The sequence below is a fragment of the Globicephala melas genome, chromosome 16 (assembly GCF_963455315.2).
Source record: "Globicephala melas chromosome 16, mGloMel1.2, whole genome shotgun sequence".
Lineage (NCBI taxonomy): Eukaryota > Metazoa > Chordata > Mammalia > Artiodactyla > Delphinidae > Globicephala > Globicephala melas.
The window spans coordinates 75,641,108-75,662,527 of NC_083329.1; the positions used below are offsets into that span (position 1 = coordinate 75,641,108).

A 21,420-nucleotide genomic window follows, 5' to 3' on the forward strand; every position below is an offset into this window, starting at 1 on the left:
AATGTCAGTGAAGCTTGACAGTTGTTTAAAACAAAATGCAAAGAGCAGGACGCTCATGGGTCTCAGCCCTGTGCATTACGTGAGCTTTCCTCTGTTGCGTAACTATAGCCTGTACAATGTATCTTGGTCCACTATGTACATAGCCATGTTCAAGTAGGACACACAACATAATAAAGTGTGAAAGGTAATGCAGTGGGCTTGCTTAGCAAATATGAATGAGTGTCTCCTCTGAAATAGGCACTTTGCTGAGTGCTGGAAATGCCCATGGATGAGACAGATGGAAACTACATTCTAATAGGAGAGTGAGGGAGGGGAAGAAGGAAGGGAGAGAGGGAGGGACGGAGGGAGCAATCACAGATCAACAGCTACAGATTTAGAGAAAAAGGATTAGTAAGTGATATGAACGTTAATAAAGAACTGAAAACTCAAATTTGGAAATGAGCTAGCCATTCCCACTATTTGGATGACAGTTCAAATTTTATACCTTATGCGTTCTTCCTTGTGTATTATTGTATCTATTATATATCTAGCATGCCAAATTAAGCCAGATCTTGTTTGTCAGAGAACTCAAATTTTGAATCTGAGCTGAGACTGGACTTGGAGTGGAGTTTACCCGCAGAAAAGGGGGATTAGGAAATGAATATGATAAACAAGATAAAAGATAAAAAGTATAAGTTGCTTTGAGGAGCAGTCTTATTTAAAATACTGATAAAAACTAGGCAAATACATCAAAGGCTAACTACAAATATTTCCTATGCCAGGTTTGGGCTAGTTTGCTTGAGCTGCCACCCGACCACTCCTCATCTAATCTTCTGTAGGGACCACTGGTTGTCTTCCCTCAGCCTTTCCCCCAGACCATCTTGACAGCCCCAGGTTTCTGTAGAGGATTTCATAATGTAAAGGAGAAATATAGATTTTCCTGATGTGGAACCCATGAACTAGGTGAGGCCAAATAGAACATTTCACTCCCCTTGACAAAAAATAAAATTAGTTAAGAGTTGGCATTATGACTTAAACTGATCCAAGGACGGAATTTTGAGGCTTTTTTTTCTGAAAAATTGGGGACCAACATGCTCACTCTCCTTATGAATGGCGTGATATATGGTAGTGAAGACAGGAACTGCTAAAACTATTTTATTACACATAGGGAAGGAGGATGACACAAGAACAAGAGAGGAGCTGAATGAATCAGAGGTAAAAGCTGGAACCTGAATCAGATCACACCTGAAATTTGCACTATTTTCACCCTTTTCAGTTGCTGGCTTCTTAGCTGAGCCTGTCATTTCTGTGAATCATTTAATCCAGTTGAGTTCAGTTTTCTAATTAAAATTTCTTCTGTCTATCCATGACGGAATCCTCTTTGTTTAGATTTTTATACATATGGAGACTGTTTGTCCCCTTCATTGGCTCTGCTATCCTGGGCAGACAATGGATTTCTTTTCTAGCCTCACCCATTCTTTCCATCTCCCTGACCTCCTACCACAGGGAACTGCTCAGCTATGTGTCTTAATACCCTCCATGAATCAACAGCCCAGACCAATTTTCATGGAATCACTCTGGCATCAGGAACCCATATTCTCTGACACCGGTAGGCTTTGAGGGAAATAGCTATAAATTACTAAAACTTCTTTCCTAGACTACAGCAGGGTTGAAAACTGGATGTCCTTGGCCTATCGGCATATATTCTGAGTTTAATGTGATGTTTCTATAAGCAAGTTATATTTTAGAAATGAATTACTTTCTCTTCAAGTTTGAAGATTTTGGTTATTGAAATTAAATGACTGCCTAAGTCCTGCATGAACACAAATCTAGCTTAAATATTGTGTCTCCAGGTAGATGAGACTTTCTTACAGCATCCAGTTGGAGGAACACTTCTGGATGAATTAAAAAATACATGGATATGATATGAATAATTATTCATGAAACAGACATTTATTAGTGTTCCACCTTGTAGCACACACTACTCTAGATCCTATGAAGTCCATATTAGGAATTATAAAAACTCATGTCTGCTCTCAAGGAACTCATATACAAACAACAAATAATAGTGCAGTGGGATAAAAGCGTCACCATCATAGAGACACTAGTCATACAAATGAGCCAAAGACGGTTCCTATATATTGGCCTTTGTTTATTTCTTTAGATCAGACTGAGATGTATTCCCTGAAAGCTCAACAGTGACGAACTCAAATTTTTACCCATCCAATTGTTAGCTTGTTAAACATCACTAAATTAAGCAGATTTTTAGCCTTTTAGAGTCTCTCTGCTTTCATATCCCACAAAACTGCACCTAATGCCTGCTAGCCAAAGATAAGATAAAACCACAACAAAAAACACAAAGCCACTATTTCCCTTGGGAGCCGTCTGCCTCGAGAGTCTTTGCCAGGCTGCTGAGCACATCCTCTAGAGGTAGAAGGCTCTCTCTGAGCCCCTTGCCCTCGAGGTCTCGCCCCCTCCCCTTCTAGACGGTGGCTCCCACCCCTTAAGCCTCCAGACTTCTGATGCTGGAAAGTACCTCCTCTGCATGCATTCCATCAAAATAAAGATTATGAGTACTACTGCCAGGTCATATCTGTTTTCCTGCTTATCCCTGAAATCCTCAAACACTGCCTAAGCACATAATCCAGATTCAGTGAGAGAGAAGAATATAGGAAAGCTGTGAGGACAAAGAAGGGGATAAAGGCAATCACAGTCATGGGGACAGAATGTACAAAGTTCTGAAATGTAGTACATTCTGGATATGAACTTTCAGGAATTCAGTGTGATTGGAGTGTCAAAAGCAGAATGTGAGAAATGAGATTAGACAGGTACACAGCAGATAGAGCATGTCATGCCAAGAGGTTTGTATTTATCCTGGCAGCAATGGAGGTCTGTTAAGGAATGTTAAGCGAGGGAGTAAGTGATCAGAATTGTATTTTAGAAAGATCCACCTGGAAGCAGTGTGGAGAATGGTTTTGAGGAAAATCAGCACCAGAAAAAGTTTGCCCAAATAAGAAACCATTACAGTAACATCAGTGAGAAATTATGAGGCCTTGGACAAAGGTGTGAGAGAGATATGGAAACAATGAGTGTTTTGGGTTTTTTGTCTTTTTTTTAAGAACAAGAATCGAGAGGATTTTTTGATTGACTTGACATAATGGGTGAGAGGATATGAAGAGAAAAAGATGACTTCCTGGAATCTGGTTTGGGTGAATGGCTGCATTGTAGTGTATAAATTAAAGCTGAAAGAGAAATCTCAGAAGAAGGAACGGACAGATTTTCTGGTTGGAGGGCCAACATTAATTTCAACTTTGGACATGTTGAATTTGAGGTCTTTGGAGTCATTTAGTCATTACCATTAGAGAACTGAATAGAGCTGGGAGTCCAAAATTCAGAAAAAATCTGTATATGATAAAAATTTGGATCTAGCCTATGAGCAGTGGTTGAAGACACAGAAGTGATGGGATTGTCCAAAAATAGTTATGAAATATAAGAATCCCGGATGGATTCCAAGGTACAGTGATATATTAAATGAATGACTATAGAGAGAAGAATATACAGAGGAGAGGTATCCAGGAAAGAGAGGTGACATGGACGTGAAAACAGAAGAAATATACAGAAAGAAAGAAATGAAAAGTTTCCACAACCTCCTTATAAGATCAACTATTCAATAATTTTACATTTAAATAATTTTTTGTTCTTTATTTTGAAATATCAAAATAATTGTGATCTCATTAGTATCTTTGAGCTATGCTCTTCAGATGGTGAAGTGTGGTCCACATGCATCAAAATCACCTAGGAGTGTGGTTTAAAATTCAACTCTACTCCAGAAATCTGAGTCAGTGATAAGGGATGTGGATCCAGGAATCTGACTTTCCTAGCTTTCCAAGTTTAGTCCTACTGTCTTACAAGGAATTTAGGGTAAGAGCTCCATTGAAGTGAAACTAAAAACTAGGATTTAGGATGTGAGGTTTGATGTTTAAAGATCTTTAATCCTGCTTTCTGCAGTGCTCAGACCAAGACTGTAAAAAATGGTTAACTGTATAAGAAAGATCAACCTAGTCATCAGTTTCTGAATCAAACTGAGAAGTTGATATATTTAGAAAACAAAATAGTTTCCTTTCATGAACCATTATCTATATATTTTTAATGATCAAAGTAAGATCCATAAAATGTCGATCTGTGTTGTAATTAATTAACAAAAGGAAATGAGAGTTTCAGCTATTCCAGCCAAAGCCAGTAGATTTAAACTGTACACTAATTTTTAAGTGAACAGAAACCTTTAAAATATATGTCAAACTGTTCTTTTTTTTTTTTTTAACATGAGGGTTAAAGAATAAATAAGGAGTTGAATGACCAACTCCTGTAATACAAATAATTACATAAGACACTTCATAAGAACAGGACAGATGTCTGGTTTCTCACAGCATGCCCACATTTAGCACAGTGCCTGGTATATAAGCTACTCAATAAATGGGTTTGAGATTCAAACAGAACAGTGTTCAAATACACATCTACCACACAGCAATCCTTTGACCTTGAAAAATAATTGTAACCTCTCTGTTTTAGCCAGGGTTCTCTAGAGAAACAAAGCTAATAGAATATATTCAGATATATAGAATGAGATTATGAGGCATTGGCTCAGCAATTATGAAGGCTGAGAAGTCCCACAATCTGCCATCTGCAAGCTGGAGGCCCAGGAAAGCTGGCAGTGTGGTTCCAGTCCAAACTGACAGGCCTGAGAACCAGGGGAGCCAATGGTGTAAGTCCCAGTCTGAGTCTGAAGGCCCCCAAACCAGGAGCACTGATTTCCAAGGGCAGAAGAAGACAGCTGTTCCAGCTCAAGCAGAGAGAGCAAATTTGCCCTTCCTTCTTCTTTTTGTTCTATTCAGCCTCAACAGATTGGATGATGACCACCTGCACTGGTGAGGGCCATCTTCTTTACTCTGTTGTCTACCGTTTCAAATATTAATCTTTTCAGGCGACACCCTTACAGACACACCCAGAAATCATGTTTTACCAGCTGTTTGGACATCCCTTTGTCCATCAAGCTGATGCATAAAGTTAACCATCACATTCTCTCAGTTAATTTTCCTGTAAGCTTGTTCTGGCCTTACATGGTGCAGTGTGTGAAAAGTGACTCACAGAGCACAAGCAGTCAAAATATGCAGAGGTAAATTGACCTTGAAGCTATCATAGCTTAAGTCAGGGCCTCTTACTTGCATGTGCCCCTTCCAAAGCCTTGTATGGGGCTCTACTCATCGGTTAACGTGATCTGGCTTTTTGTAATGTTTGCAAAAGTAACATATATTTTATATTATTTTTATAAGAAAGGGTCCCCTAAATGAGCTTTAGGCCTCACAAAACTTGGCTTTGTCCATGAATATATGATAAGTAGTAGTATTATTCGAAAAAGAAAATTTATACAACCTATAGAAAATTCCTAGCACATTACTGGCACACAGTAAATGTGTTATTTTTTCATATGTTATAAATTGCTTATGTATAATATAGACTGTTCCAGCAATGTACATGGTAGTTTATAAATATACATAAAATATATAAAAATAAAAAGTGGAAGAAGATATGATAGACGTTTTCTAACAGAAGAGAGGTAAGATGAATCCATACACATTCTAGCAGTCAAAGCAAAATGCAGTAAAATTGGGTATTTATTTCACAGTGTGCATGAGCAGAGGAAGTGCTAAGTAGAAACTCAACTATTTCCAGTATGAAGTAAAATATTTAGGAGTTTTTCATTAAAAGAAAACTGTAGTGTACTGAACAATGTCTTTAGGGCATCTTTAGAGTAAAATCAGCAAATGATATCATACATATGTTAAAGACCCCATAAGAAAAGTGTGATAATAATTTTAGCCCTACTTTTTAGATTGTATAAATTCTTTGTAAAAGGATGTGAAAAAAGGAAAATTTGTGTGTTTCTGAAGGTAGGTACAGAGTTAGTTGTTGAATAAAGATTCTCATTGAGGAGCTAGGAAACGCCAGTTGATTACAAGAGATTTGCATTGTGAGATGGGGTCACAGTCGGATAGTAATTTTATAGCCAAAAAAGGAAAAATTTATTGTGCAGCGACCTGAGTGGTGGGGAGGTAGTTAAAAACTGATACAAACATTTGGGCTGGAGAAATTGACTCCGGAAGTCGTTACACAGAATCCTACGGAGGTGGCGCGTACCCGCCCTGTGCCCGTCCCGCCCCTCACGTCCCTCGCGCCTTCGCAACCTCACGCCCCACCCCGCCCCACGCCCTTCACGATGCCGCGCCCCTCACGCCCGTCACGCCCGTCGCGCCCCTCACGTTCCTCGCGCCCTCGCGCCCTCGCGACCTCACGCCCCTCACGCCATCATGACCTCGCGCCCCTCGCTCCCTTCATGCTGTCGCGCTTCCGGCGCCGTCGCGCTGGGCGGGAAGCACCGAGAGCCAGGCACTGGAGAACGTTCGCCGCTAGTGCAGCTCAGCAAGGGCCAGGCCGGAGAAGGCGAAGGCGGCTGCGTCCCAGAGACCTGGGCGCCGCCAGCTCCGGCCCAGAAGATGATTGAGGAAACTGGGAGCAAGCGTAACATGGCAGAGAAGAGGCAGCTGTTCGTAGAAATGCGTGCTCAGAATTTTGATGTCCTATGACTATGAATTGACAGATTGCAAAGCACGATTTGTACAAAAAACGATGCAGCCTCCATTTTGCTGGTCTCTGGAACATGCTGGAAGCCTTTCGAGACGACGGCCTTGATACACTGGACTCATCCCCTGAGATCAGTGTGTCCCGCCTCGGGACCGACCCTCATCCATCTACTGCCAGCGGAGCACGTGCCTTCCTTCTCATGAGTCGGCGTGGACCAGCGCCTCAGCTCCTCCTCGACTTCGTGATTGCTGCTGTGACAGTGAGGCCCGAGGCAAGTTGATGGTATTTTCTGTTAAAGCTGTGTTAGCATGTGTGGTGGGAAAATGCTGGACAAGCTGAGATATGTTTTCTCCCAGATGTTGGATTCCAGTGGCTTAATGCTATTTAGCAGGTCTGACCCGTTTCTGAAGGAAGTTCTAAAGTTGCCAGCAGCTGTCTTTGAAGGGCCATCTTTTGGTTACACAGAGCACTCAGCCTGCACCTGTTTTCCACAGCCGAAAAAGAGAATGCTGAGTATGCCTTTAGACACAGCAATGGCTGATCCTCCTCCCTGGGGCCTTGTCTGGCTACCTCTCAAGCACAGGCTCGCCCACATGGAGGCGGTCTGCCATCCCGTGGAGTGCTCCAGTTTCCGGTGTGAGGCGGAGTGTTCCTGTTCCTGGTTTGAGCATGGGATGGGTTTCTGGTACCCGGCAGTTGCCACACCCCCAGCTCTGCCAAAATTGCTCTTTGTGTGGCCGTGCCAGTGTCCCTCACGGCAACCAACACCAGGTGAAGGAGCATCCCTCCTGGGTAACTGCTTTGTGTCTCAGTCTGTGTCCCCAACAGTTTGTCTGTTTCATCAGTAACAACACTAGGGCCACTTTCCTCATAGATGCCTACCGTAAGTAAGGGTGTAGTGTCATGAAATATTAACACTTACATTTATGACGGGGCTTGCAGATATGTTGTGTTTCATCACTTGATTTGAAAAGCAGAGTTTTTAAAGTATGGGAAGATGGAGTTACGATGACATTTGACAAGGTCCCTTTTATTCAGTAAATTGGAATGTGACAGTGCTCGCTTTCCAAGTGAAAGGTGTCTTCTTGTTTTAAAATTTGTACAAGGGGTATCACCCCCACCCCAAAAGACTTAACTCTCTGAGCTTTAAGGAAGATTTAAAGTTCTTTTTTTCAAGCAAGTTTACTTCGTGCTTATAGGGTATAAATGTTGCAAAGAAAGCTTCATGAAATGAAGTTAAATTTTTGCCTCTCAAGTTGGGGAAATACTGTATTTTACAATTGTCACGTGGATGTCTTTACTTTCTAAAATAGTCTTTTAAATAACAACATTTGGGTGGAGCTTAATGTCTGATTTTTCTGTGGTGTTTATAAATCATGTGATAAGTTCAGCACCAATCATTTTTCCTTCCCTTCTCTCAGTTTATTTCCAGAGTTTTAAAAATGTCATACTTTTATTTCCAGAAGTTTCTAGAGCCTTGTTTTAAAACCTTTTACTTTAGTTTTTGTTGGTTAGTTTACTGGAAGGTAGAAAAATATAGAGTCATAAGTATAATTCAGGATCTAAGTTCTCAGGCCTGTTCATCCTACTGGAGTTTAAGTACTAGAAAGCTTTGATAAGCGGGGGTTTTTCCTCTCTTTTTTTTTTCGTTTTCCTAGTTAACCTTCTTAAAAGTCAATCAAGAAGAAAGCAAGTAAGTTCATATCAGGGATTAGTTAAAAACAAAAACCAAACTTTAATCAAGTGTATACTTTACTTCCTACATTTCTGACAATGTCTTAGATATAATTTTTTTATCAGATAGCTTTTCAGTTACGGTTAAACCATATAATTTTGTTAAACTGAACATCCTATCCTGGGTATTGTTGTTTTGTAAATTCCAGTATTTTGTTTTTGGTTGAGGTGTCATTATTTTACATTTTTTAAACAAGCAAAGGGAAAAAAAATAACACTTAGTAGTTTCTTCTCTTTTTCATTGACTCGGGAGAATTTATAGATTTTCAAATAGTTACTTTTTCTTAAAGTACAAGTATCCCACTGTGTTAATTGACTTGTTAACATTTTCAACTGTTTTTCGTTAGAGTCTAACTCTTTACACTGAGGTAGCTCTTTGCCCTATTACCTTTTTAAAAATTTATTTACTTATTTATTTTTTATTTTTTTTAACATCTTTATTGGAGTATGATTGCTTTACATTGTTGTGTTAGTTGCTGCCTATTACCTTTCATAATGATTGGATTCTCTGGAATGTATCTACTGAAAATCCTCATCCTAGATATTGGGGCTAGGAGATGAACTTGTTTTTCACTTTAGTTTGAACTTGCTCCTTTAGCTAATTTATAACCCTTATAGAAACGGGAATTTTACGTTTATTTAAAGATAAATGACTGTTTGAATATTGCTTTCTGATTTACAGAGCAGTTTTTCACGTGAAAAACTCTGTTGAATTTTTCCATTGCTCTGTAACATACATAAATTGAAGTACAGAAATCACAAGTGAATTCTTATATTTCTGTTTAAACTTCACAACACTCTTGTGAAGTAAGTCTTATTTCTATTCATTGTTATTTTTATTTCAGCTTTATTTTTTTCTAGTTTATTAGTTCATTTTGGTTATAGTGACTTAAGATTTTGGGAAAAATCAAGTATTATCAGCATGCATAATTTTGAAGCTGGTATCATAAATGTATCAGTTTTGAATTTTGACGAGTATATACATTATGTAGTAGATGCATACTGGTAAGGCCTTTTAGCAATATACGTGTGTGTGTGTGTTGTGAGTATAACTTGTTTTCAAGATTAGGACTATGTGCAACACCCTTGTTCTTTGAGGAAGATATCAGTGAATTTTGAGGCTGACGTGAGTAAAGAAGTTTCTACTTAACAAAAAGATGTGTAATCAGTTAAGTAGTAATTTCTTTGAAGATTGTCCACTGTATCTGTACTGATATTTTGAATGAATGTTTCTCTGTGTTCACAACAGATGAATTTAGCGTGCATTTAACCAGCTTCTATATGAATTTACATTGTAGATTTGATAAGTCTAGTGTTGGTGTTTGGAAGTTTGTTTTGATTTTTCCGAAAGTTTTCTTTAATATTTTATCTAAGTAACTAGCAGTATAATTTCTTATTCTTCTAGTCATTGATCCATTCATTTGCCTTTATTATAGAAAAAAAAAAAAAAGCCACACGATACTGTTAAAAAAACAAAACAAAAGAATCCTAGGAAGAAGCCCTCATCGTAGTTGTAAAGCATGAAGCATGATGGTGGCTAAGAGGCCCTGATATAGAAGCTCAGCAATTTAAGGAATAAAATGGCATTCCACAAACAAATAATAGGGTAACTTTATTCTTTTCAATGACATCTGTTTTATCCTAGAAACGCTCAATTAAAAATTAACATTTTCTGGTCATTCCCTGGAAGTCCAGTGGTTAGGACTTGGCGCTTTCACTGCTGGGGCCCGGGTTCAGTCCCTAGTTGGGGAACTAAGATCCCACAAGCTGTGGGGCATGGCCAAAAAAAAAAAAAAATTAACATTTTCTATGCACAGTATCTAAAACGTGAATCCTCTAGATCAGGAATAGACAAACTTTTTCTGTAAAGAGTCAGAGAGTAAAGATTTTGGGCTTTGCAGGCCATACTGTCTCTGTCACAGCTACTCCATAACAGCAGAAAAGCAGCCATAAAAAATTGGTAAATGAACAGAGATGGCTATGAGCCAACAAAAATTTATTTACAGACCCTGAAATTTAAATATCCTACAGCATCACAAAAAATTATTCTTATTTTGATTTTTTTTCAATAATTAAAAAATGTAAAACCATTTTTAAATAGTGGGCTGTACAAAAAGAGGTGGCAGGCTGGATTTTACCATTAGGATATAGTTTGCCAACCCTTGGCCTACATGTTTTTCAGTAGGGTTCCTCCCCTGCCACCAACAGTAGAATAACTTTGACTAGACCTAGTTATAATGAACCTCATAGATGGCTAGGAATAGAGTTCTCCTAACCTAAGTCCAAAATGACATTTTATCATTCTAAACAAAGTATCCCAAAATAATAAAGAATTTGTTATATCTTGAGAAAACATTTTTTAATAACATGTTTTAATAACATTAAGTAAACTTGTCATATTCTCTGTTGGAATTTTTGGAAATAAGCACCAAGATATCTTATATGTAGATAAGGCTTTGCCTTCTTTAAAATTATTTTGAAAAAAATCTTAATTCTCCCTCATTTTAATCTGCATGTCTGATTTAAATGCTTAATGATTCTGAGAATATTGATTGAGAATAATTTAACCTTTTTAAACTTCTTAGTTTTATACATAACAGTTTCTCATTAATATGTAAACATTTATAAAAGTTTGAAAGTAAAAATCATATGGCCTGAACTTTGCTATTCACCTTTCAGTATGTAAAAGGACATTCAGTATCTTATTTTTAAGCTCTTCAACCTATATGCAAATAGCTATTTACCAAGTTATTTTAAATAATGTAACAAAATGCCTAAACCCTCCAATCAAAACACAATGCCAGGATCTTCACCTACATCTAAATATTTAGTCTTCTTATGTGATGTACGAACATTCTGAATTTTATGTTTATCATTTCATTATTTCCCAAGTATATAATTTGTGCACATCTACGTATATATATAGGCAAAAATATATTTTTTTATGTTTTAACTTTGTAAAAGAGGTATCACTCTTTATTCAGTCCTTTTGGACTCTACCCACTGACTATAGTGGCACTAAGATTTACTATATATGATATTTCACTGTAGCTTATTCATATTGACTACCTGTAAAATATTCCATTGTGGGAATATAGCACAGTTTATTCTTTCATTTTCCCATTTAGAAGAAATGAGGTTTTTTTGCTATTATGAGAACAGCATTTCTATGAATATTCTTACATATGTCTCCTATTAATATTCAAGAGTTTCTCTTAGATATGTATCTAGATGTTGAACAGCTAGACCATAGCATATATGAGTGTTCGACTTCAGGAGGAAATGTCAGAATGGTTTCATAGTGGCTGCATAGTGGTTTCAAACTTCTATTTACTACTAGCAATGTATAGCAGATTCTGTTGACCCACATCTCTCCTACACTTTGAACAGAATTTCTCATTTTGCCAGTAGAATGCTTATAAAATGCTATTTAAGTGTGGTCTTTATTTGCTTTTCCCTGAAGACCAGTAATCTTGAACTTCTCTGTTTATTCCTTTGGCAATTTTTCTTTTGGGATATTTGTGCTTATGTATTCTTCTTGATATTGATCTAGTTGTGTGTATGGTGAATGTCTTTTTCCAGTTTGTAACTTAGTTTTGAAATGTTTTTAATTTAAAAATTAATCTTTGATGAATAAAAGTGATTAACCTTACTATTTTAAGTTTAGTAATCTTCTCTTTTATAGAAAATTGTTTTCATGCATTATTTAAGACACCACATGTATGCTGAACTATAAAAATATTCACTTATAATTTTTTTCAGTGTTCAAATGTTATCTTTTTTTAGATTTAGTCCTAAATCCATATGGAAATGATAGTTTTAAATGGTGTGAGGTAGGAATCCAGCATTAACATTTTTCCGTATAAATTATTTTTCCAACTCAATTTATCGAACCATCTCTTCATTCCTACTCATTTGTCATACCACCTCTGGCCTATGTCTAATATCTATGCCTACATGGGTCAGTCAATTTCTGATTGATCAACTGGTTAATTTGCTTCTTGTACACAAAAACCACCCTGTCGTATTTGCCATTTCATAAAGAATCATAGTAATTGTTCTGCTTTTACACACACATGCTTGCATGCACAGGTGCACACACACACACACACACACACACACACACAATTCTTGGACATTTTAGAATTGTCTCAAGTTCTCTGACATATCCTATTGGAAATTGCATTGAATCTAAGGATTAGAGAGAAATGATATCTTTATAATATACTTCTTATATGAACATAGTTTACCTGTTCATCTATTTAGTCTTCTTCAGTATTTCTCAATAAAGTTTTTATAATTTCCCCAGGAAAGTTCTTAAACATATTTTTGTTAGATTAATTCCTGATTATTTCATATTATCGCTTAGTCTCATAAATGGCATACTTCCTTTATTACATTTTCTAGTTATTTACTGCTGATATACAGAAATGCATTATAGTTTCTACATTAAGTTTATACCCAGCTTATAATGCATACTCTCTTATTGTCTTAAATAACTTATCCATGTATTCTTTGGGGTTTTCAGTGTAAACTTAAATATAGACACAATTCATTAATTTTGGCTCTCTTCATTACTTTATAAAGTATCTAGGGCTTTAACTTTCTAGCTTCATACCATTTTACAGCCCTCCCCAACTTTGATACATACAGTTTTCATAGCCTTTCAATTCCAAATATTGTTTAAATTTTCATTATGATTTCTTCTTAAACCCATGCATTACTTAGGAGGCTATCTTTGTTTCCAAATATTTAGGGATTTCTTTTTTTTAGTTTACTCTTTATTATTTAATTCTAAAGTAATTATTTTGTTATCAAAGATCTTGGTCTGTATTACATCTATTTTTTAATATATTGAAAGTTTTTTTATTTCCTAATACCTAGTTAGTTTTTTAAATGCTTCATATTTGCTTAAAATTAAATGTGTATTATTTCACTGTTAAATACATAAATCTCTTGTACGTTATTTTAATTCTGTTTTAAACACATGGTCCATCTGTTCTAATATTTCTGCTTCTGTTCAAATCTGTTACCTTGCAGATTTTTTTTTTTAAATGATTGTGCCCCTCCAGTGTCTTCGTGAGTTCATTTTACCCTAGGAGGAGAAGTGTGTCTGTGGGATAGAGAGTAATTTACTCTGCCTTTTTATAACTTGAATCTCTGCAGCAAAGGGACCAGCAATTTTAAATGACCTTAAACATATGAAAAGAGATAAGGGAATTCGAAACAAGAGCATAGAACAGCCTAACTACTGTCTGAAGCATTTTGCATGGGGTGAACTTGGACCCATGCTCAGTGGACAGAGAACAGATAAGCCCAAGAGTGGCCCTGTACCTATGCACAGCCCTAAGAACAGATAAGTCCTATCTATCAGAGAACTATAGTCAATTACTCACCTTCCTAAAAACAACTCTTAGGTCTGATTTTCACCCTTCTCCTAGAACACCATGATAAAATTCAGATTTTTACTTCAGGAGGTCTGGGTGGGGCCCGAGATTCTGCATTTCTCACAATTTCCAAAGTGATCATTATGCTGTTGGTCCTAGACGTCACTTCAAGTGGCTGGGCTAGATTAAAATTTCCCAGTTTAGAGGAGAGAATCAGAAAGCAACTGCCCTAAAGCCATTATTGCCTACTGGTTTTCTGTTTTTTTTTTTTTTTTTTTTTCTCATTTCCTCTCAATAAGAAAATGAGGGCTTCTGCACTGTGTTGACTTTATGTATTCCGAAGAACACCTGGACCAGAGTTCTTGCTCAGGGCAAATGTGGAGGCCAACAGGGCAGGGTCAGAGGCAAAACAAATGCTTTCAGCAGTTCTCCTATTTTACCACTGCTGTGCCGGGTTGACTCCTGACACTGCCCTGCAAATATCTCTCTCTCCCCCACCTCCCCCCGCCCCCACTCTTCTCCATCTCTCTTTCTAGTTCCTCAGTAAATCTTGCGAAGAGGAGACAGCCAGCACACAAATTCAGCACCTTGGTCAGGGCCCACTGGCTAAACAGACTTGGCAACTCATAGTTTAAAAACTGGCAAATAACTCCCTGTATCCTTTCAGCTATGACTTATTTCCCTCCACCCTTTTACAGTTGGTCTTTACAAGAGTTGTCTATTACTTGCCTGTATTTTTTCTCACCTCTTGCTCACTTTTTAACCCTTCTAAATTGTTTCTTAAAATCCATCACCTCACTAAAACAGTTCTAGCAAAGATCACCAATGACTACATGACACTAAGAACAACAGGCAATGTTTTAGTGTAATGACTAAATTGAAGACTACTAAATTGAAGACTAAATGGATTGACTAAATTTAGACTACTGCCTGTGGAAGATTTGTGAGGATGAAAAGAGTTAATGAAAATGAAACTCTTAAAACAGTACCTGGCACACAGTAAATACACAAAAATATTAGCTATTATGATCTGACTTTACTTTTTGTCACTATTCAACTCTGTTGAGCATTACTTGAATCCTAAAACACTTCTCTTTGGCTTCTGGTAACATGTTCATCTTATTTTATTTCAACTTCTATTGTTATTTCTTCTTTGTCTCTTTTGCAGGCTCATACTTCTCTAGCTGGCCATCAGATGTTAAAGATCCTCAAGTCTAGATCCCATAATCACCTTTTATCTCACTCTAAATGTTTTCCCTAGATGTTCTTATCTTACCTGTAGCTGCAATTACCACCGCTACACAAATGACTTCTGTTTATCTTTATTCCAAGCCCAGACCTTTCTTTTGATCATCAGACACATATATAACTGCATTTGAAATTACAGGAGCACCTCAAATTCAGCATGTCCAAAACTAGATCCATCAACGGTCCTCACTCTAAATATGGATTTCTTCCAGATTTACTATGTCAGTAAAAAAACATCCTTTGTGTAAGCCAGAAACTCACATCAGCATGCAGTTCCCCACCAATCTCTATTGCTTTTACCTCTGATGTGCCTTTAGCATCCGTGCAGTTTTTTCCATTTGCACACCACCTGGTCTAAACTTCTCTCTTCCCTAGCTTCAACTAACTGTTGATAGAGAGCTTCTTTACCATCTACACACAACCAGTCTGAATCCTTCCAAATTGTTTATCTCATTACAACCAGATCCATCTTTTAAAAACATAAATCTGACCATGATACATCTCTCTTCAAATCGATCAATGACTTTGCATTGCACTTTGGCAAATAGAAATGTCTTAACTTTACCTGTGAGATTCTTTATGAGCTAACCTCTACTTTCTTTGCCAGCTTTGCCTGAAACCACACAACTTTGTTCTCTCTTAACCAACCATACTGATTTCTTTGGTCATCTCTTCTTTCTTGCCACACTCCTTCTCCCTACAAAATCATTGCCTGTACTATCCTCTCTGTAATGTTAATACCTCCTCTCTTGACTTAGATAACACCTACTCAGCCTTTTGAGTTCGTCTCAATTCAAGTGTCTCTTCCTCTAGAAATACTTTCATAATTTCTCACTTATTCAAATCACCTGATATAAGTTTAAATAGCTCCATGTGACCCTCAATATAGTACATGTCACAATTGCAATTTTATCTTTGCCTGCATGATTATGTGATTTGCATTATATCCTTTCTTAGATGAAAGTTACATTTGGATAGAAACCATGAATTTAACAGAGGGACTGGCTGTTAGTGTGCATTCAATAAATGCACTTTGAATAAAATATTATAGATAAAATGAAAGTAATGAATGTGCATTTCCAACAGCAAAACTGCATTGATTACAAGGAAGGTTACCAAGTTATCACTGAAATCTAGCAGTACTGGTTCTAGGATTGATTTTTTCCCATGCTTTCCATGGCCTCCTTTTTTCTCCACCACTTTGCTGTTTCACGTTTCTTTCTGGATAGATAGACAGGTAGATAGACAGACAGACATAGATATATATGTAGATGTACAGGGATCTCTATCTCTGCCCACTGATGTTCCATTTTATTTTATATAGAATACAGTTGACTAGGGGTGAATGAACATAATTAAACAGAAAGTGCATGCTTTCTACAGTTGATCACTAGGCATGAATCCTGCTAAAGAAAATGAAGTTGAAATCTTTTGCATTTGACACTGTGTTGCTTTTTCTTTTCTTTTTTTTTTTTGTCTTTGTAGAGGATTTTTATGAATCTGAAGAATTAGAAGCTTATTTAAAGACCAAAAGGGAATTCCCTGACAGTCCAGTGGCTAGGACTTGGCACTTTCACTGCTGGGGCCTGGGTTCAATCCCTGGTTGGGCAACTAAGATCCCACAAGTAGCCTGGCACAGCCTAAATAAATAAATAAATACCAAAAAAAATCAATGTAACTTCCTCACCTAGATACTGTGTTTAAAGATGTTTCATGTTACAAACTCTATATAGCTAAGCAAACACTATTCGTTTTACAAGAGAGCTGGTTTTCAATTGAGGAATCAGGGTGATGGCCAAAACCAGTTTCTGACTTCTGGAACTATAAAATTCGTTAGGTAGTGGCATACTTTTCAGCTGATTAATTTTTTTTTGTAGCTGGGACATCTGCTGTCATTTGAAAACTGTCCAATATGAATATCTGAAGCAGATGGGAACAGCATGGAAGATGTCAGGTTGGCTTGTGGTTATAAGTAATATTTGCTTCTTTTGGATAAGCCTTTATACTGAACAGGCTCTCATTTTTAGCTTAGGCAATGGTCACCAATCACAGGTAAAAGTAGGCTTGGTAGCCCAGGAGACGAACTACCTTCCATGAAGCAGAGTCTCCAGGACACTACGTAACATTGTTTTGATGCTCACATGTTGTATGATTAAACACTTGGTGAGATCTTGGGGTTGCCAGCTGGACATGATTTGACACCCTTATTAATCTTGAGAAATGTTCCCACTTTTATCCAATTAGAAAAATTTTGGAAAAGCCCTCATGCCATGTGTCTCTGTTGCTTTCAGCAGATAATGCCAGCTGGCAGTTTTCTTTTCATTAACTGAACTGAGTCTTTGAGGATTATTTCAGTGTGTTGTAAATTCACGGGTAAAGATGGTCAGTGGAAAGTGGATATTGCCTCTTATAGGCACCTAAAAAATATTGGAAATCTTTAGAGATCTCCAGATTCCCTCAAGCCACAATATAGTATCTCTCCTTCTGTGATTGGTTTCCCTTTGAAGCCTGGCCATAAACCTCAATTCCTTGCATCTAGCTTGCTGGTAGAAGTACTTGACTTTGCCAATGTCATGATCATCTATGGCAGGGGAGTAAAAGAGCATGAAGTTCTTTTAAAAGAGCCTAAAAATTCAGTCCTTCTAGAAGGAAGTTTGCATGGAGTACTTACGATGGTCTGAACCTTTTTCTAGGTACTGATACATTAAAAGAGAGTGTCTGCTCTTCAAGATCTCACAGACTAGTAAGGCCTCAGACATGGAAAAAAAAAATTGAATGCAGCAATTTTATAATAGAAATTTGTAAAAATAATTATGAAAATAAAGGGGAGAATCTGGGAAAATAAACTTCTATTTGAGTCTTTAATAATCAGAAGAATTCATTAAGGTACAAAAGTGAAGGGAACATTATTCCAGGCAGGAACAAATGTATACAGGTATAAGAATGTACTTTTGGGACTTCCCTCGTGGTGTAGTGGTTAAGAATCGCCTGCCAATGCAGGGGACACAGGTTTGAGCCCTGGTCCAGGAAGATCCCACACAGCCCTGGTCCGGGAAGATCCCACATGCCGTGGAGCCAACTTAAGCCCGTGCGCCACAACTACTGAGCCTGTGCTCTAGAGCCTGTGTGCCGCAACTACTGAAGCCCACGCACCTAGAGCCCATGCTCTGCAACAAGAGAAGCCCCCGCAGTGAGAAGCCGGTGTACCTCAACAAAGAGTACCCCCCGCTCGCCACAACTAGAGAAAGCCGGCATGCAGCAACGAAGACCCAACACAGCCAAAAATTAAAAAAAATAATAAATAAAAAAAAGAATGTACTTCTGACCATTAGAAATGCATCAGATGAATGAACAGACAGACAAGGAACATTCCAGGTCTGTGTTTCACAAACTTTGTGGCCTCAGAACACCTTTACACTCAGATATTCTTGGGAATCCCATAGAGCTTATTTTACATAGGTTTTATCTGTCAGTATTTACCATATTTTAAATTTAAACTGAGATATTTTTAAAATACTAGTCTTAATTCATTTAAAAGATACACACATAACATAGTAATGTAAATAACATTTTATGAAATAATTATGTTTATTAAACAAGAAAAAATAATAGGAAGAGTGGCATTACTTTATATTTCTGAAAATTTTTTATTTCTTGGTTAATAGAACACAACTACATTCTTATATCTGCTTCTATATGCAAGCAGTTGCACTATGTTTTTTGCCTGAAATATATGGAAAAAAATCTGGCCTTGGCACAGATGGGTAACTGGAACGAAGAGGAGCTTTTTAATGGCCTTTACAGATAATTGTGGTTATTCTTCTTTAATTCTACATAAAAATTCTACAGGTGGCAGGTTTAAAGGTCTGTTGCAATGACAAATCTAAAATTATACTAATAAACTTTTCATAGTCAGTTACCTTAAAATCCATTGATCTGTCTTGCACTGTGAATAGAACTCGTACCCATGAATCATTTTGTAAAATCACAGATTGGCCATTTGGAAATATTGGCTTACTTGTGTTATGCAGATCTTCTACATGTTGACACATTTCCTTATTCAATAACAAAAATTACATTTGTTAATATTACCACTGATCTCATCAGAAAGTCACTAGTATTTATTGAGAAGCTGTTGAGTTCACAGTGGCAGATACAGTCTTCCAGAATTCCATTTTTTGCTGTTAAGATTGAATTTTATCAGTTTTTTCCTTAAAGCAACAAGCCAAATCTGAATACCTATAGTTTGTCTATCAGTTGTTCTTTCAAGAAAAACGGTGTTTCAGGAAATACAGTGGCAAGTGCAGCTTGCAGCTCAGTCTTATAAGTGCTCTTCCTTAAGAAAACCATTGTACTTGGGTACGCAGCAGAAGTACTTAATGTAAACTTCCCATTTTATCATCTAGAACATTAAAAAAAAAAGCATGTAGTCAATATTAAAAAAGTATGACTCAAGGATCAAAATATAATAAAATTAGTAATTTCTACTGCCTCATCAAGGACATTCTTACATGAAACTAGCTAACTAGCTTTTTTTTTCTTCTTTTTTTCCTGCGAGTGTGTGGAGGAAAATATACAATGGCTGCTTATACGGTCTGGTGCCACTGTCCTGATTTGTGCTTACGCACCACCAGTTTTCACCACTACTGTTTCTGAACCATCAGTGTAAATCCAGCACAATAAAAAGAGCAAATAATTCCCAGTTTTGACCTTGGAGGTCCCCTGAAAGTATACCATTCTTTAGAAACTGCTGTTCTACATAAAATTATGAAATAGCTAGAGGAAAGGAAACATCGGAGAAAAGTAAAATTCATTGAGCAGTCACTATAAATTAGGGACTAAAGAACAGTAGTCAGAATTCATTTGGTTAAAAATAATTAAAACAATTATTTTTAAAAAATTAAAACAGACAAATAAAAATAGAACTCTAACAAATTAGCTGAGGCAAAAAGGGACTGTACTGGCTCACATAAACATCCTGAGGTCAAGTTAGGGGAGTCCCAGGAGCTCAAGAATAATTGAAAATGGAGAAACACACAGCATCAGGCTACTCTCCAACTCTCATCTAGCCTTGTGGGAAAGGCTTTATTTTCTGAGCAGCTCTTCCCGTGAAGTTGGGGCCCTTGGCTGCTGGCAACTCTGGGCTCATCTTTCTAACTCTCATCAGGTATGAAGAGACTTTCTTCCATTATTAATTCTAATATGAAAAATCTAGGTCAAAGACTGATTCATCCTGGGGAGTATGCCATCTGCGTGGCCAGGATGGCAGGGGAGAAGTAGAATGGAAGATGGCTTCTGTGATTGGTGGGGGCCCACTGGAATCATCTGTTTGGACTCAGGAGAGGAATAGTTCCAAGAAAATAACGTGGGGGTTGTTTTCAGGAGAAAGGAGATCTTCTGGGCAAATTAAACAGGTTAGTATTAGAGAGATAAATAGATAGATCGTTAGATATGGATTGTCAGACAGATTGTGAGTCCGCTGGAACTTGAAAATGAGGAATCTAATTGTCAGAGAATTTAAGTAACTCCCAGCATCACAAAACTGTTAATTCAGGGAGCTGCTTTTGAATACCTGCTTCTAAAGCTTCTCACTTTGTGGCGCTGCTTCTTAATGAGAACAGAATGGGTGTGGATGATTCAAAGGGTCAGTCTATCCATAAAGCTCAGAAAAATCTGAGGTTTATCAATACATCTCCTTACTTAGCACTGCTATCTTAGCCCGATATTAGTATTTTTATATGTATTAATGATTTGATGTTAGAAATGATGGATTCATGCATGATTAGATGTGTGGTATAAACTTTCTGTGATAGCTTATCCGTAAAGAGTTGCTGTAATATCAGATGGCGCCATATTAATGACTAATAGCTGTCGGATACTTACTGCGTGTTGAAATCCAGGTTAACCACTTTGTACATATTGTGATGATTCTTTCAGCAGCCCCATGAGCCAGATAACTGTCATCACCACCCTTTCATGGGTGAGGAAGCTGACTTTCTGGAAGGTTAAATACTGCCCCCGCTCTCATACATCACGTACCCACGCACACTCTTATTCAGGACAGGCTAGATTACGCTGAGCAAGCAAACAGACCAAAAAGCTTGGTGCCTTGAAAAAACAGTTTTATTTCTAGTTCCCATTTCCAGTTTATTGTAGGTGAGAAGTGGTGTGCTGTTTATTATAGTCCCTCAGGAACTCACTCTGAAGAGGCAGCCAACACCTGAGAGGGAGAGAGATTTCTGCAGTGTTACACTGGTATTTCAGTGCTCCAGCAGAAAAGCGATGCGTGGCTCTAAAATGTGCAACTCCAACATGTTACATGGCCCCACTCAGCCCCAATAGGTATAGAAAAGCGAACCTACGACATGCCCAGAAGAAGAACTGAGAATATTTGACAAACGAAGAACAAACATCAGAAGCATCTCTTCCCATC

At 37.5% G+C, this 21,420-nt stretch overlaps 1 pseudogene; it reads left to right on the plus strand.

The window, feature by feature from the left end:
* Positions 1-6,530: 6,530 nt before the first annotated feature.
* LOC115845758 (dystrobrevin beta pseudogene) lies at positions 6,531-7,509 on the plus strand (annotated as a pseudogene).
* Positions 7,510-21,420: the final 13,911 nt, after the last annotated feature.